At 43.0% G+C, this 14476-nt stretch overlaps 1 protein-coding gene across 4 annotated transcripts in view; it reads left to right on the forward strand.

Moving 5' to 3' along the window:
- The first annotated feature begins 2362 nt into the window (after positions 1 to 2362).
- Positions 2363 to 14476, forward strand: part of LOC140463685 (uncharacterized) — a 140903-nt gene continuing 128789 nt past the window's right edge. For 2 of the 4 annotated variants that reach the window (XR_011954720.1, XR_011954723.1), the window contains exon 1: positions 2608 to 3022. The gene's annotated coding sequence lies outside the window, so the exon portion shown is untranslated. Of the gene's footprint in view, positions 2401 to 2497; positions 3023 to 14476 lie in introns of those variants that run through there. The other 2 variants (XR_011954722.1, XM_072558035.1) reach the window with 2 other exon arrangements.

Consider the following 14476-nt stretch of genomic DNA (forward strand, 5'->3'; position numbering starts at 1 on the left):
CCATCCTGAACCCCTCAATTAGATTCATTTTGTAACTTACCCCTGAGTGTTATGGGCCAGGCCAGACCCCTCAAAATATTTCACGAAAGTAGCCCAGCCCTAACTTTGCTGTTTTGAGCAGGTGTTACGTGGATATTCCAGGAGTGATGCTGCTTTGCTTTCCCAAAATGCAGCACCTCACATTTATCTAAATTAAACTCCATTTGCCACTCCTGAGCCCATTGGCCCTTCTAATCGTTTGCAAGATTACCAAATGAAATGCAAACAAGAGTACAGAATAACAACTTATCTGAAAAACCAACATATTATCCCAACTTAACGATGCTGTTCCAACTACTTGCAACAATCCCCATAAACACCCCTTGGCAAAAAAAGGAAAACTTAAACACAGGGTCTTACAAGAGAGATTCAGCATGGAACATCATCTTCCCTAAGGCTGTTTCGGTGACTATTCTTACGTGCATTAGTCAGGGGTAAATGTAGAGTAATAGGGTAAGGGGATGGGTCTGGGTAGTTATTGTTCCAAGGGTCGGTGTGGACGTGTTAGGTCGTAGGGCCTATTTCCACAATGTAGAGATTCTATGATGATTCTATGATCAGCAGCCTCAAATCTGACTGACTGCTTTGCCTGAACAGACAGACTGCTAAAACCAAACCAAACCAGAGGAATGCTGAACTGGCAGAACTAGCCATTTCCATTTCATTGTACAAGTGTTTTTTTTAAACTTAAAAGCTTCTCCAAGTAGACCAATGCTGTAACTCACTCCTGGTACATATTTCTGGGACAGACATTTCGGAGCCTGGATATTTACGACCTCCAGAAAAAGTATGAGGGTGACATAGTTAAAGCAGCAACATCATCATCATGTGGGTATCTAATTATTCTATGTGAAATCATCCCAAACGCCTCGATAATATTCCAATCTGTAACACATTCCCATGTATCTGTTATTCTATATATAAACCACACTGAACAACTTGATTAGATTCACCCTCATGGCTGTTATTCTGTAACTCACTTCCATGCATCTGTTATTCTGAATATAAACTACCCCGAACCCCTTAATAAGTTTCCTATCTGAGAATCCCCACCATGTAGGTGATCTGCACATATACAATTCTGAACGCCTTGATTAGATTCCAGTCTGGAACTCACTCCTGATACGTAAACCACAATCACGTTCCAGTCTGTAACTACTCCCGTACACTGTTTCTGGTTTTCCACATACAAAGCACCCCGAACCCCTCAGATTCCAGTCTCTACCTCACTCCATGGTATCTGTCATTCTACATAAAAACTATCCCTGATCCCCTCAATTAGATTCCATGGTGTTACTCACTCCCGGTACATGTCTCAGTGATCGGATAGTTAGTGGTGGAGTTAGATGGGGAGAGTTGACAGTGAGTTTAATTATTTATCTCTCTTCAGGTTATATCTGGCCTTCACATTTTTGATTCTGCCAACACAGAGGGAACTTTACTCTGTTTGAAAGTATGAGAAACGAAGCTCACTCACTTCAAGAATTTCAGTCCAAGACAAGATCTGACTCAGTAGTGTCATTTATTTCGCTCTTGCAAGAGGGGTGTGTTGTCTACTGTGTACAAAGGCAGTCACACACACACACACTGAGTTCAACTAGTACACAATATTTATGTAATTCGTTCCTTTTCTCTCCTCCCAGTGTTCCTCCCCTGTTTACATCTCCCATTCTCGAAGACCGGCACCCAATACTCTTGTTCATCTCTTGTCTTATCCAGCCTTGTCTGTGACATAATGCTTATTTCTGGCCTCACAAGGCCGTTTGACCACATCCTGCTGTGGTCCATTGTTAGATATATCCTCCTTCACTACCATCTGTTTCCCTTACTTGTTATGATCTTATGACCTCATGACTTCTTGTGGTTTGTTCTTGTTTTTGCAGAAGCGGGAAATAGATGCTTATAACTAATGTTTGTACAGGCATATCTAGCTTAACCCCCTCTTCTCACAGCACCTTATCTATTTGTCTGTAATATCTACCATTGTTTGCAGGCACATTTAATTCTTGTATGCACATTTTAGCTAATACAAAAACAATTATGTATTTCCTTCACATAGTTTTCATTCTTGTTGACGCAGCTCTTGGTTGAAACAATTATACACTGGTGTGAGTTCATTTACCTTGCATAAGTAATTATGATTGCAGAAGTAACGCTACTTTACCTATATCCCATAAAAGCAAAGCTTTACCCGTCCAGGGAGTGGGCGATGGAGACAATGTTGGGCCATTCAGCTGCTTAAGACTGGAACCTATTGAGGAGATCTCGGTGGTTTATTTGCAATTCGACAGCGAATTGGGGGTTTGAGCATGCGCAGCGCGAGTGACGGAAAAGAATGTTGGTCTATCACAGGCACAAGCAGTAAGTAAAGATAAAGCGTAGGCCAGTGTTTGGCGCAATATTCCGGCAAGAAGGATTAATAATTACTCAGTTGAGGCCTCTATCCCCAAACATCAGTTTTGCAGTGTCGTGATATAATGCACACAAACCTCAGTCTTTTTACCAGAAACAAGCCCCGGTCAAATGCCGCCATCTTGCTTCAGCGGAGGGGGAGTGCGCAGGCGCGGTGATGTCATAGCGCGGGTGGCGGAGTTTGAGCTGAAAAGTGTGGCGCTGGAAAAGGACAGCAGGTCAGGCAGCAAAGGAGCAGGAGAGTGGATGTTTCGGGCATAAGCCTTTCATCAGGACCAGTGCCACACTTTTCGACAGAGTTGGGGTGGGGTGTTTTGCTCCACCCCCTTGTTCCCGAGCTCCCTCTTCTCCTCCGTCCCTAATCTATTCCCAATGTCTCCGTCTGGCGCTCTGCTGGTTTGTTTGGTTACTCCGGGAGTTGAAGCTGGATGTGATTAAAAGCAGCAATCTCACCAGAATCCAACTCCTGTAACCCCCTGTAAAGTTATACGTGTGACTGAATCCTTCCTGCATTTGGAGCAGGGGCATACTCTGTCCCCGGTGAGACTGCACCATTGGATAGCAAGCTCAGGTGGGGAACTGTATCTGTCATTGTCCTGATATTTCCACAGTATTGTCATATTATCGGGAGTTCTGTCTATCCTGGCTGGATAATCAGATAAATCCAATCCAATGGACAGAACATGCATATTCTTTCAACAGTGAACAGCATGGAAACAGACCATTGGTCCAACTCGTCCATGCCGACCAGATATATCAACCCAATCTAGTCCCACCTGCCAGCATCTGGACCACCTCCCTCCAAACCCTTCCTACTCATATACCCATCCAAATACCTTTTAAATATTGCAATAGTACTAGCCTCCACTCCTTCTGGCAGATCATTCCATACACTACCACCCTCTGCATGAAAACGTTGCCCCTTAAGTCTCTTTTATATTTCATCCTAAACTTATGCTCTCTAGTTCTGGACTCACCCACCCCAGGGAAAAAACTTTGTCTATTTCTCCCATCCATGCCCCTCATGATCTTATAAACCTTTTTCAGGTTTATAAACCTCTATCTTGACAATCCTGTGTACATACGAATCAATGCATCATGGAAACTGCTTCAATAATATGGCCAGTTTTGTTTTTGCTTTTGTAATGTATCCTTTGACTTTTTGTTTATCTGTCTTTGGTGTGAATTGAGCTGACAACAAATATTATTAGGTTAAGTCATGCTGTGTTCACTGAAGATTATGTGCAGTATGCTGTTGGGAATAGCTAGTGACTGAGGTTGATGGAAAACTGTCCATGTGCACATCTTTGTTACCGAGCTATTTACCGATTTCAAACATGCTGACAGAATAGTGCAAGGACTGGACGTAGAGAACCGCATGTGGTGGCAATTGGGGATGTTCTTTGCCAGCCACCCCATCACAAAATCTGGCCCATTGTTTCTCTCACTCTTTCCCTTTCCACCAATACCACTCCATCCCTCCCTTCACTCAGTCTCAACAAACTTCCAAAGCTGTTTTCTTATTTCCTATCTGCCATGTTCCTTTTCTCAGAACATTCAACATTTTGAGAACTGGACAGGAAATGAGCGACTGAACAACCAGTCTAAAAGCTTCCAAAGTCACTCTGCACCTCCTTGACCTACTTAATCTGCTGCAGTCCGGTTGTAAAGCTGCTTCCAGATTGCTGTTCAGTCAGGAGTTACAGGATTTTCATCCAGTGGTGATAATGTAGTGCTGATATGTGTCAGTTACAACCATTTTGTTTTTATATCTCACCTTTAACTTAATAGAAACATAGAAAGTGGGAACAGGATCCATCTCCACTATTCAGTATGATCATGGCTGATCATCCGACTCAGCAGTCTGTTCCCACGTTCAACCCTGCCCTTTGACCCCTTTAACCCTCAGAACTATATTGATCATCTTCTTGGAAACATGTTTTGGCCTTAACTGCTTTCTGTGGCAGTGAATTCTACAAGCTTACCAGTCTCAGAGAAATGAAATCTTTCCTCAACTCAGTTCTAAACAGTATTCCCCAACCCATGTCTTTAAACTATGATCCTTTGAGTCTGGACTTGCTCGTCATTGAGAGCATCCTTCCTGCATTTACCTTGTTAGCCCTGTTAAAATTGTGTTGGTTTCTGTGAGATCCTCCCTCATTCTTCTTAACCATTCTTTCCTCACACATCAGTCTTGCTGTTCCAGGAATCAGTTTGATACACCTTTGTTGTAGAGCATCCTTTGTCAGATAAGAATACCCAAACTGCACACAATATTCCAGGTGTGGTTTCAGCAAGACCCTGTACAATTTCTGCAAGACATCCTTAGTTAAATCCTCTCACTATGAAGGCCCACATACTATTTGCCTTTTTCATCATCTGCTGCATCTGCATGCCTACTTTCAGTGACTTCAGTTCAAGGACAAACAGGTCTCATTGCAGCTACCGAGTTGAAAAATGTGTTGCTGGAAAAGCGCAGCAGGTCAGGCAGCATCCGAGGAGTAAGAGAATCGACGTTTCGGTCATAAGTCCTTCTTCCTGATCTCCAGCATCTGCAATCCTCACTTTCTCCTCATTGCAGCTACCCCCTTTCCAAAACTGTTGCAATTCAGATAATAATTTGTCTTTCTGTTTTGGCAATTCAACCGGATGACCCCCCATTTATCCATGTTATCTTTCATCTGCCCTGCATCTTTGCCGAGTCATTCAACTTCTCCACATTACAGTGAAGCATCTCCGCATCCTCCTCACGGTTTACTGACCCACCCAGCTTCATGTCATCCACAAGTTTGGAGATGTGATATTTAAGTTTCCGTATCTAAATCATCAATTGATTTTGTGAATAGCTGAGGTCCAAGCTCTAATCCCTGCAATACCTCACTGGGTACTGGCTGCCATTCAAAAATGATCTCTTTATTTCTGCATTTTGTTTCCTGTCTGCCGGTCAGTTCTGCATTCACATCAATATGCTAAAAAAAAGTAGCAGACCTGAAGACTGGGAGCAGTTACGATCCCTTATGCTTTCATTTTACATGCGAATCTCCTCTGTGGGACCTTTCAAATGTGTTCTCAAAGCCCCAGTAAACCACATCCACTGCTTCCTCATCAACTCTAGACCTTGAATTCTTGAAACATTCCAACAGATTTGGCCAGCATGATCTCCCTTACCTCAATCCATACTGACTGACTCTGTCCAATCCTGTCACTGTTTTCCAGTATTTAGCTAACCTATTTATAATTCATGTTTTCTCTCTACCTTTTTTCCTAAATAGTGGGGTTACATTAGCTACCCTGCAATCCATAGGAATTGTTCCAGAGTCTGTAGAATCTTGAAAAATGATGATCAATTTGTTCTATTTAGGTTTCAATGTCCCAAGTTTCAGAATGCGCCGACTATAACTTTGTTAAGTACCAGGTGCTGGTATTTGTTGGCTTGTATTCCCATCAATTTCCCCAACACCATTTCCCTGTAAGTACTGATTTCCTTCAGTTCCTCCCTCTTGTGTTTCCCAGCATTTCGGGGATATTATTTGTGTTAACCTTTGTGATGACAGAACCAAAATATGTAGTTAATTGATGTTCCATCTCTTTATTCCACATTTACAACTTGGCCTCTTTCTGATTGTAAGGGATTTGTTTTCATTGATTTCTTTTCTCTTCATTTACCTTTTGGAGCTCTTATGATTAGTTTGTATGTTCCCTGCAAGCCTACATGCATGCTCCTTTTATTCCCTCTTAACCATTCCTTTAGTTATCTTGTGCTAAAATTGTAACTGGTCCCAGTCTTCAGGTCTGCTGCTCTTTTGTTTAGCCAATTTGTGTGTTCCTTCCTTGGATCCAGTACTATCCCTAATATCCCTTGTTAGGCATGTAAGGGCCGCCTTTCCTGTTTTATTTTGTGCCAGATAGGAATGAACAACAGTTGCAGTTCCTCCAAGGAATCTTCAAATGTTTGTTGCAGCCTGCTCGCACCTCATACTATCGTAATTTCATCTACTTAGATTTCAGCCCCTCATCTCAGAATTAACTCTGTCACTGCCCATCTTAATGAAGACTTCTGTCACTGAGTTCCTCATTCTTCTACTCAGGGCTTTACACAGCCTCACTTATTCAAAAGTGTTATCACCTCACTCTGAGGCTGTGCCCTCAGGTTCTAGTCTCTCCTGCTGTTAAAATATTTTCTCCATGTCCTTCTATCCAAGTCTCCCAGTATTTTATAAGTTTCAATCACATAGAGTCAGTCAGCATGGAAACAGACCCCGCTGTCCAACCAGTCCATGCCGACTATGTTCTGAAACTAAACTAGTCCCACATGCCCCATAACGTGCCAAACATTTCTAATCCATGTATTTACCCAAATGTGTTTTAAATGTTGTAGCTCTACCAGTAACCCTCACTTCCTCTGGAAGATCATTTGACACACAAACCACCCTCAGTGTAAAAAATGTTGCCTCTCACGACTTTTTTCAATCTTTTTCTTCTAACATTAAAAAGTTGGGTAATTCGGTAATGACCTTATTGGTTAATTTCTGAAATGTGGAGAAAGTGAGGACTGCAGATGCTGGAGATCAGAGTCGAAAAGTGTGGTGCTGGAAAAGCACAGCAGGTTAGACAGCATTCGTGGAGCAGGAGAGTCAGCATCTTGAGCATAAGGTCTTCATCAGGAATGAGGTGGTGACCCAAGGGAGCCAAGAGTTAAATGGGAGGGGATGGGGCTAGGGGGCAGGTAGCTGGGAATGAAATAGGTAAATGGAGGTAGGGATTGATGGTGATAGGTTGGAAAGAAGAATGGAGCGGATGGGTGGGAAGGAAGATGGACGGGTGGGACAGTTCAAGAGGGCAGTGCCAAATTGGAAGGTTAGCTTTGGAATAAAGTGGGGAGAGGAGTATTGGAAATGAAGAAACTGGTGAGCTCTGCATTAATCTTGTGCGGTTGGAGGGTCCCAAGGCAGAAGATGATGCGTTATTCCTCCAGGCGTCGAGTGGCTAGAGTTTGGTGGTTGAAGAGCTCCAGGTCTTGCATGAGTGGGAGGTGGAGTTAAAGTGTTCGGCCACAGTGTGTAAATACATGGATTGTTTAGTGCATGTGGCCCAGAGATGTTCTTTGAAACATTCCACCCGTTGGTGTCCTGTCTTCCCAAATGTAGAGGAGAACACATTGAGAGCAACACACACATTAGATGTGTGTTATCCAAATCATGTTAAATGTACATCTCTTAATCACATTAGATGGCGTATGTGGAAGTACAGGTAAATCACTGGTGGATGTGGAAGGATTCTTTGGGGCCTTGGATGGAGGTGAGAGGGGACATATGGGCACAGGTTTTGTACTTGATGTGGCAAGAGAAGGTATTGGGAGTGGAAGATGAGTTGGTGGGAGCCGTGGACCTAACAAGAGAGTCACAGAGTGAATGATCTCTGTGGCACACAGATACGGGTGGAGACAGAAATATATCACTGATGGTGGGGTCAGTTTGTAGATGGTGGAAATGGTGGAGAATGATGCAATCTATCTGGAGGTTGGTGGGGTGGAAGATGAGGACCAGAGGGCTTTTGTCCTTGTTGCGTTTGGAGGGGTGAGGTTCAAAATGGAGATACGGGAGTGGAGGAGATGAGCTGGGGGGTGGGGTTTTGAGTTCGTCTTTAGTAACTCTGTTTGTGGTGCCACCATGCTGTGACGTTTGGAACAAACTTCCAGTAGAATCCGTTTTGTCCCAAAAATCGAAGCATCTCAATCTTTGAGTTTGGTCGTAGAAATTGATCTATGGCCTTTGTCTTAATTTTCCTTGGGGTCAACTTTGTATGACCGATGTTATATCCCAAGAATGACACCTGTGCCTTCGCAAATTCGGTTTTCTTTAAGTTTATTACCAGTTTTGCTTCTTGTAATTCTTCAAAGAGCTCTGCCAATTGTACCATCTTTCCATGACTCGCTAAAGATCACTACATCATTCAAACAGACTGCAATTTGTTAATCCAGCCACAACTCTGCTCTTGAGTCCTGGGAATGTGGCTGGTGCATTCTTCATTCCAAACAGCACTATTTTGAATTGATGTAGTCCATTTGGAGTTAGAAATGTAGAAACTTCTTTCGCTTTCTCTGATGGAGGTACCTGCTAATAACCATACAGTAAGTCCAATTTTGTGATGTAAATGGCTTGTCCAACTTTCTCGAAACAGTCTTCCAATCTCGATATTGAGTATCAGTCCGATTTTGTTCTGGCATTGACCTTCCAATAGTCCATACAAAATCATTGAGTCCCATCAGGTTTGGGAACTAACACGATTGGCGAACTCCACTTGCTCTGACTCAGTTCAATGACATCTTCATTGAGCATCACATCCACTGGACCTGTGTGGCTTTGAATGGATTAAGTCTGTTAGGGTGTTGTTTCAGCAGATCAGAATTCCTATGAACAAAGAACATTGCAGTGCAGCACGGACCCTTTGGCTCTCAATGTTGCACCGACCTGTGAATCCAAACTGAATCCCATCTAACCCACATTATTCCATTATCATCCACATATAAATCCAAGAACCATTTTAATGCCCTTAAAGGTGGTGAGTGTACGACTGTTGCAGGCAGGACTAGTTGCAGGCAGGACTATCCTTACTAGTCTCAGGAAAGAACCTACCTCTGACATATGTCCTATATCTATGACCCCTTATGCTGGCCATCACCATCCGAAGAAAAAGGTTCTCACTCTCCTCCTATCTAATTTGACTAGAGTAAGATTAGTGCCAATCAAGGATAGTAGTGGGAAGTTATGCACGGAGTCAGAGGAGATAGGAAAGCACTAAATGAATACCTTTCAACAGTATTCACATGAGGAAAAAGACAGTGTGGTCGAGGAGAATACTGAAATACAGGCTACTAGACGAGATGGGATTGAGGTTCACAAGAAGGAAGTGTTAGCAATTCTGGAAAGTGTAAAAACACAAGTCCTCTAGCCAGATGAGATTTATTGTAGGATTCTCTGGGAAGCTAGGAAGGAGATTGCTGAGCCTTTGACTTTGATCTTCATGTCATCATGGTCTACAGGAATGCTGCCAAAAAACTGGAGAATAGCAAATGTTGTTCCCTTGTTCAAGAAAGGTAGTAGAGACAAGCGTGGAAATTACAGATCAGTGAGCCTTACTTTGGTTGTGGGTAAACTAATAGAAAGGGTTATAAGAGATAGGATTTATAATCTTCTTGAGAGAAATAAGTTGATTAGGGATAGTCAACACAGATTTGTAAAGGGTAGATTGTGCCTCACAAATCTTATTGAGTTCTTTCCAGTTCTATACACCTGTTTGGTTACCATTAGGTGGATGAGAGTAAAGTGGTCGATGTGGTGTATATGGATTTCAGTAAAGCATTTGATAAGATTCCCCATGGTAGGCTATTGCACAAAATATGGAGGCATGGGATTGAGAGTGATTTAGCAGTTTGGTTCTGAAATTGGCTAGCTGAACGAATACAGAGGGTGGTGGTTGATAGGTACTATTCATCTTAGAGTTCAGTTACTAGTGGTAAACCGCAAGGATCATGTTTTGGGTCATGTTGTTTGTCATTTTTATAAATGACCTGAATGAGGGGATAGAAAGATGGGTAAGTAAATTTGTGATGACACCAAGGGTAGTAGAGTTGTGGATAGTGATGAAGAATGCTGTGGGTTACAGAGGGACATAGATAAACTGCGGAGCTGGACTGAGAGCTAGCGAATGGAGTTTAATGTGGAAAAGTGTAAGGTGATTCACTTTGAAAGGAGTAACGGGCATGCAGAGTCCTGGGCTAATGGTAAGATTCTTGGTAATGCAGATGAACAGAGAGATCTCAGTATCCAGGTACATAGATCCTTGAAAGTTGCCACCCAGGTTGATAGGCTGGTTAAGAAGACGTATGGCATGTTAGCTTTTATTGGTAGAGAGATTGAGTTTCAGAACCATGAGATCATGGTGCAGCTGTACAAAACTCTGGTGCAGCCACATTTGTGGACAGAATTGCGTATAGTCCTGGTCATTACATTATAGGAAGGATGTGGAAGCTTTGGAAAGTGTTCGGAGGAGATTTACTAGGATGTTGCCTGGTATGGAGGGATGGTCTTAAGACGAAAGGCTGAACTACTTGAGGCTGTTTTCATTAGAGAGAAGAAGGTTGAGAGGTGACTTCATTGAGACATATAACATAAGCACAGGGTTAGATAGGTTGGACGGTGAGAGCCTTTTTCCTTGGATGGCGATGGCTAGCACAAGGGAACATAGCTTTAAATTGAGGGGTGATGGATATAGTACAGATGTCAGAGGTAGTTTCTTTACTCAGTGAGTAATAGGAACATGGAATGCACTGCCTACAACAGTAGTAGATTCGCCAACTTTCAGGGCATTTAAATGGTCATTGAATAGGCATATGGACAAGAATGGAGAAGTATAGGTTAGATGGGCTTCAGATTGGTTTCACAGGTCAGTGCAAGATCGAGGGTCGAGGGTCCTGTACTGTGCTGTAATGTTCTATGTTCTAACTCCGTAATGGAATTGCCTGTGGTCATCTGGTAGATACATCCATTATGGTTGGAGGAGAAAGTGAGGACTACAGATGCTGGAGATCAGAGCTGAAAATGTGTTGCTGGGAAAGCGCAGCAGGTCAGGCAGCATCCAAGGAACAGGAGAATCGACGTTTCGGGCGTACGCCTTCCTGAAGAATGGTTAACAAGTACTGATTCCCACTTTTAGTATTAGGGAGGGGACCTACACAATCAATCATAACCCACGTGAAAAGTTCTTCGAATGCAAGAATTGGCAACAAAGGTGCTGATATTTTTCCTGCTTGTGACTTGATGGAAATTGACTTGATGGACTTTCCAATGATGGAAATTGATAAGAGGGGAAGCGTGTTAAGGCTTTAGTTGACCCGTGTGACCATTTTGTCAGTAAACCCCCTCCCAGAACTTCTGATAGTCACGAAAACTCAGTACTATGATCCACTGTTCTGATCAGGGCTTGTTCTTGGTGCTCCCTGATCACTCTGTGGCGCAGGGTTGAGTATGCTGATGCAGTGCTCTGACCCTATGACACAGGCTGTATTGTACAGCTGGCAGCTACAGAATAACCCTGTTGAACCTCTCCTGTGCCCCCTTGATAGCAGATCTGGAAGGAAGCACCGATCCCTTTTTAAGTTATCCCCATCACCTACTCCTTACATCTTGCTGTCCCGAAACCACCCATTGCACAGCCCTTTTTATCCACCGTCCAGTCCCTGATTCATATGCGAGCCTCATGGCACCTTGTTTAGGTCAGTCAGGTTCACTGCAGTTCAGTAGGTGAGTTTATTTCAGTCCCGTGGGCCGAGGTGCTTCCATCCAGCTTGATACTGTACAAATCACCTTTGTTCGCAATGGGTCCCATGTCACTGTCTCTGTTAAGTCCCGTATCAGCCTGAGGAAATTGGTCTTGTGATCCGATGCTTGCCCTGCGGTGAATCTCGAAGGGAGATCCATTGCGGGAACTTTCATATCACTGTATTTTCTGATGAGGCTGGTTGCGTCTGGCTTCCACCTACTCACTGACTGGTGATTTTTCTCCGGTATCTGCCACCCTCGTGCCACCATTGCTCCTAGTGTCCATCCCCTCTTCTCTGTTGTCACTCCATTAAAAGTCATGTGGGGTTGGTGCTTTCTGCTCTGTGTTACTGTCCTTCCTGGTGTGGTCCTCTCTTGCGTCCGTCAATATAACTGTCCCCTGGTGCTGAAATAGACCTTCAGCCTGTAATTGATATTCTGCTCTCTCAGGGGATGTTGCATCATACTCCAAGTCCCTGTAATAGTCCCATTTTACCTATTCCTAAACCGGACAGGAACAATAAGTGACCGTTTATTTGTGTGCCGTAAATCAGATTGTTATTCCCATGGCCCCTAATCATCCCTGATATCAAAGTCATCTTTTCTTCACTACCCTCTGATGTGGCATGTTCCATTGTAATAGACCTCTGCTTAGCAGTTTTCTCCATTCCCCTGGATGAGGATAGCCAGGATCTCTTTGCTTTCACCAATGGGAAACAATAATTCACCTGGACTGGTCTTTCTCAGGTCAGTGTGAAAAGCCCTGCAGTGTACGCTGTTAAGGTGCGAAGGGATCTGTCTCAGCTCTCTCTGCCTTGTGGTAGCACTGTGTTGCAATATGCTGACAACCTGCTCGTCATCTCGGAGTCCCACATTGACTGTCATCGGGGCTCTGTGACCTTGTTGATCTACTCAGCCTCCTGTGCGTATCACGTTTCTGCTGCCAAGCTACAATGGGGATGTCAGACCTGAGTAGAATATTTAGGATGCATCCTGGTGAACAGTACCCATCACCTGGGTCCTGATCATGTTGCTGACATTCTCGATGCTTGACAACCCTCTACACAACAGGAGATGCTGCCTTTTCTCAATGTGGTGAACTATTGCTGTCAGTGGGTGCCTGAATGAATGGATATGATTTTGCATCAAGTTACCCTCAAGAGTCAACCTTGTTCTATTGATTGAACCCCCGAGCGGCTGTGAGCGTTTGAGAAACTCTGACACAGGGCTCAATCTTGGGCTTACCTGATTACTGTAAGTCTTTCATCCTCTGTGCTAATGAATGAGATGGTTTCACCAGTGAACCCCTGATCCAAAATCATAGCAGTCCGAACCGCCCAGTGGCCTATTACTTATCTCAATTACTACGGATGGTCCATAACCTGCCAACCTGCCTCTGCACCATCGCTGCCACTGGCACCCATGCTGGCACCCAAGCCTGCAGGATTGGGCATGTGGTCATGCTGTTGTCCAAGCCAAAACTATCATTTTGCCGTGCCCCTCCAGTGAATCCCACTACCCTCTTTCCTACTTCCTCTGACTTGGAATCCTACCAGCATGACTGCCTACAGGTGGTGGTCTCTGTGACCTTTGGATTCTCCTTAATTCTATTTGCCAAAGCTATCTCATGTCCCCGTTTTGCCCTCCTGATTTCCCTGTTAAGTATGCTCCTACTTTCTTTATAATCTTCTAAGGATTCACTCGATCTATCCTGACTGTACCTGACATATGCTTCCTTCTTTTTCTTTACCAAACCCTCAATTTCTTTAGTCATCCAGCATTCCCTATACCTACCAGCCTTCCCTTTCACCCTGACAGGAATATACTTTCTCTGGATTCTTGAAAAAGATTTATCCCATTCAGTAATCTGAAAATTCGAGAGGCCAAGAACTTTTTAAAATAAAGATTAGCCATTTTATTTCTTAAAATATAATTAACTAACAACTATTTACAACTCCTTCTTCTAACCTATCTTTTACCTTCTACTGTACGAGTCCAATAAAACCCCCGATTAAAATTTACCAAAAATTCAAGTTTTCAAAACCAACCAGCAGTTGAATCTTCTATTTGGATCATCTTTTCTTCTTCTTAGGGATTATGCTTCACTGGCCACAAATCGATAAAGGTATCTTTAAGAGAGCTATTCTCCAGGCAGTCTGCAGATGCCATTGGCTTGGCAATGCTCCTCCCAACTGTTCAATTCTCCCCAGTCTTATACACCCAAAGCATTGGATTATATCATTGGCTTTTAAGATTGTCCATATACTAAATTCAAACTTGATTAGAGTTTGGTATTTTTCGGTAATAATTTAAACTGATTGGCCTATTTCAAATCTGTTTTGTGATTTCCAGGCAAGCCAGGTACTTTAGCTTTTGACCAAATGTTACATTGCTACCTTATTTAGAATACTTCGTGCTGTCAGGTAATTCTTCTAGCTTTTAATTCTCTTAAAGTTACTGTACACCCACATCTTTGTAGTACCTCCCCCCCTTAAGAAAAAAAATGGACCATCATAATGAAAATGTGGCTTCACATTTTTCTTCTTTTTTAAACACATTACCTTAACATAAAGATAACTTGAATATAAGTTCACCTTAACTTCTTCCCATACACCTATACATATATAACATTAAATAAATACAAATCTCATCTAAACTTTATCAGTTAAACCACAATAACTCCTCTGCAATTACAGTCTTATGAT

Source organism: Chiloscyllium punctatum, chromosome 38, assembly GCF_047496795.1.
Source record: "Chiloscyllium punctatum isolate Juve2018m chromosome 38, sChiPun1.3, whole genome shotgun sequence".
NCBI classification, from domain to species: Eukaryota; Metazoa; Chordata; class Chondrichthyes; order Orectolobiformes; family Hemiscylliidae; genus Chiloscyllium; species Chiloscyllium punctatum.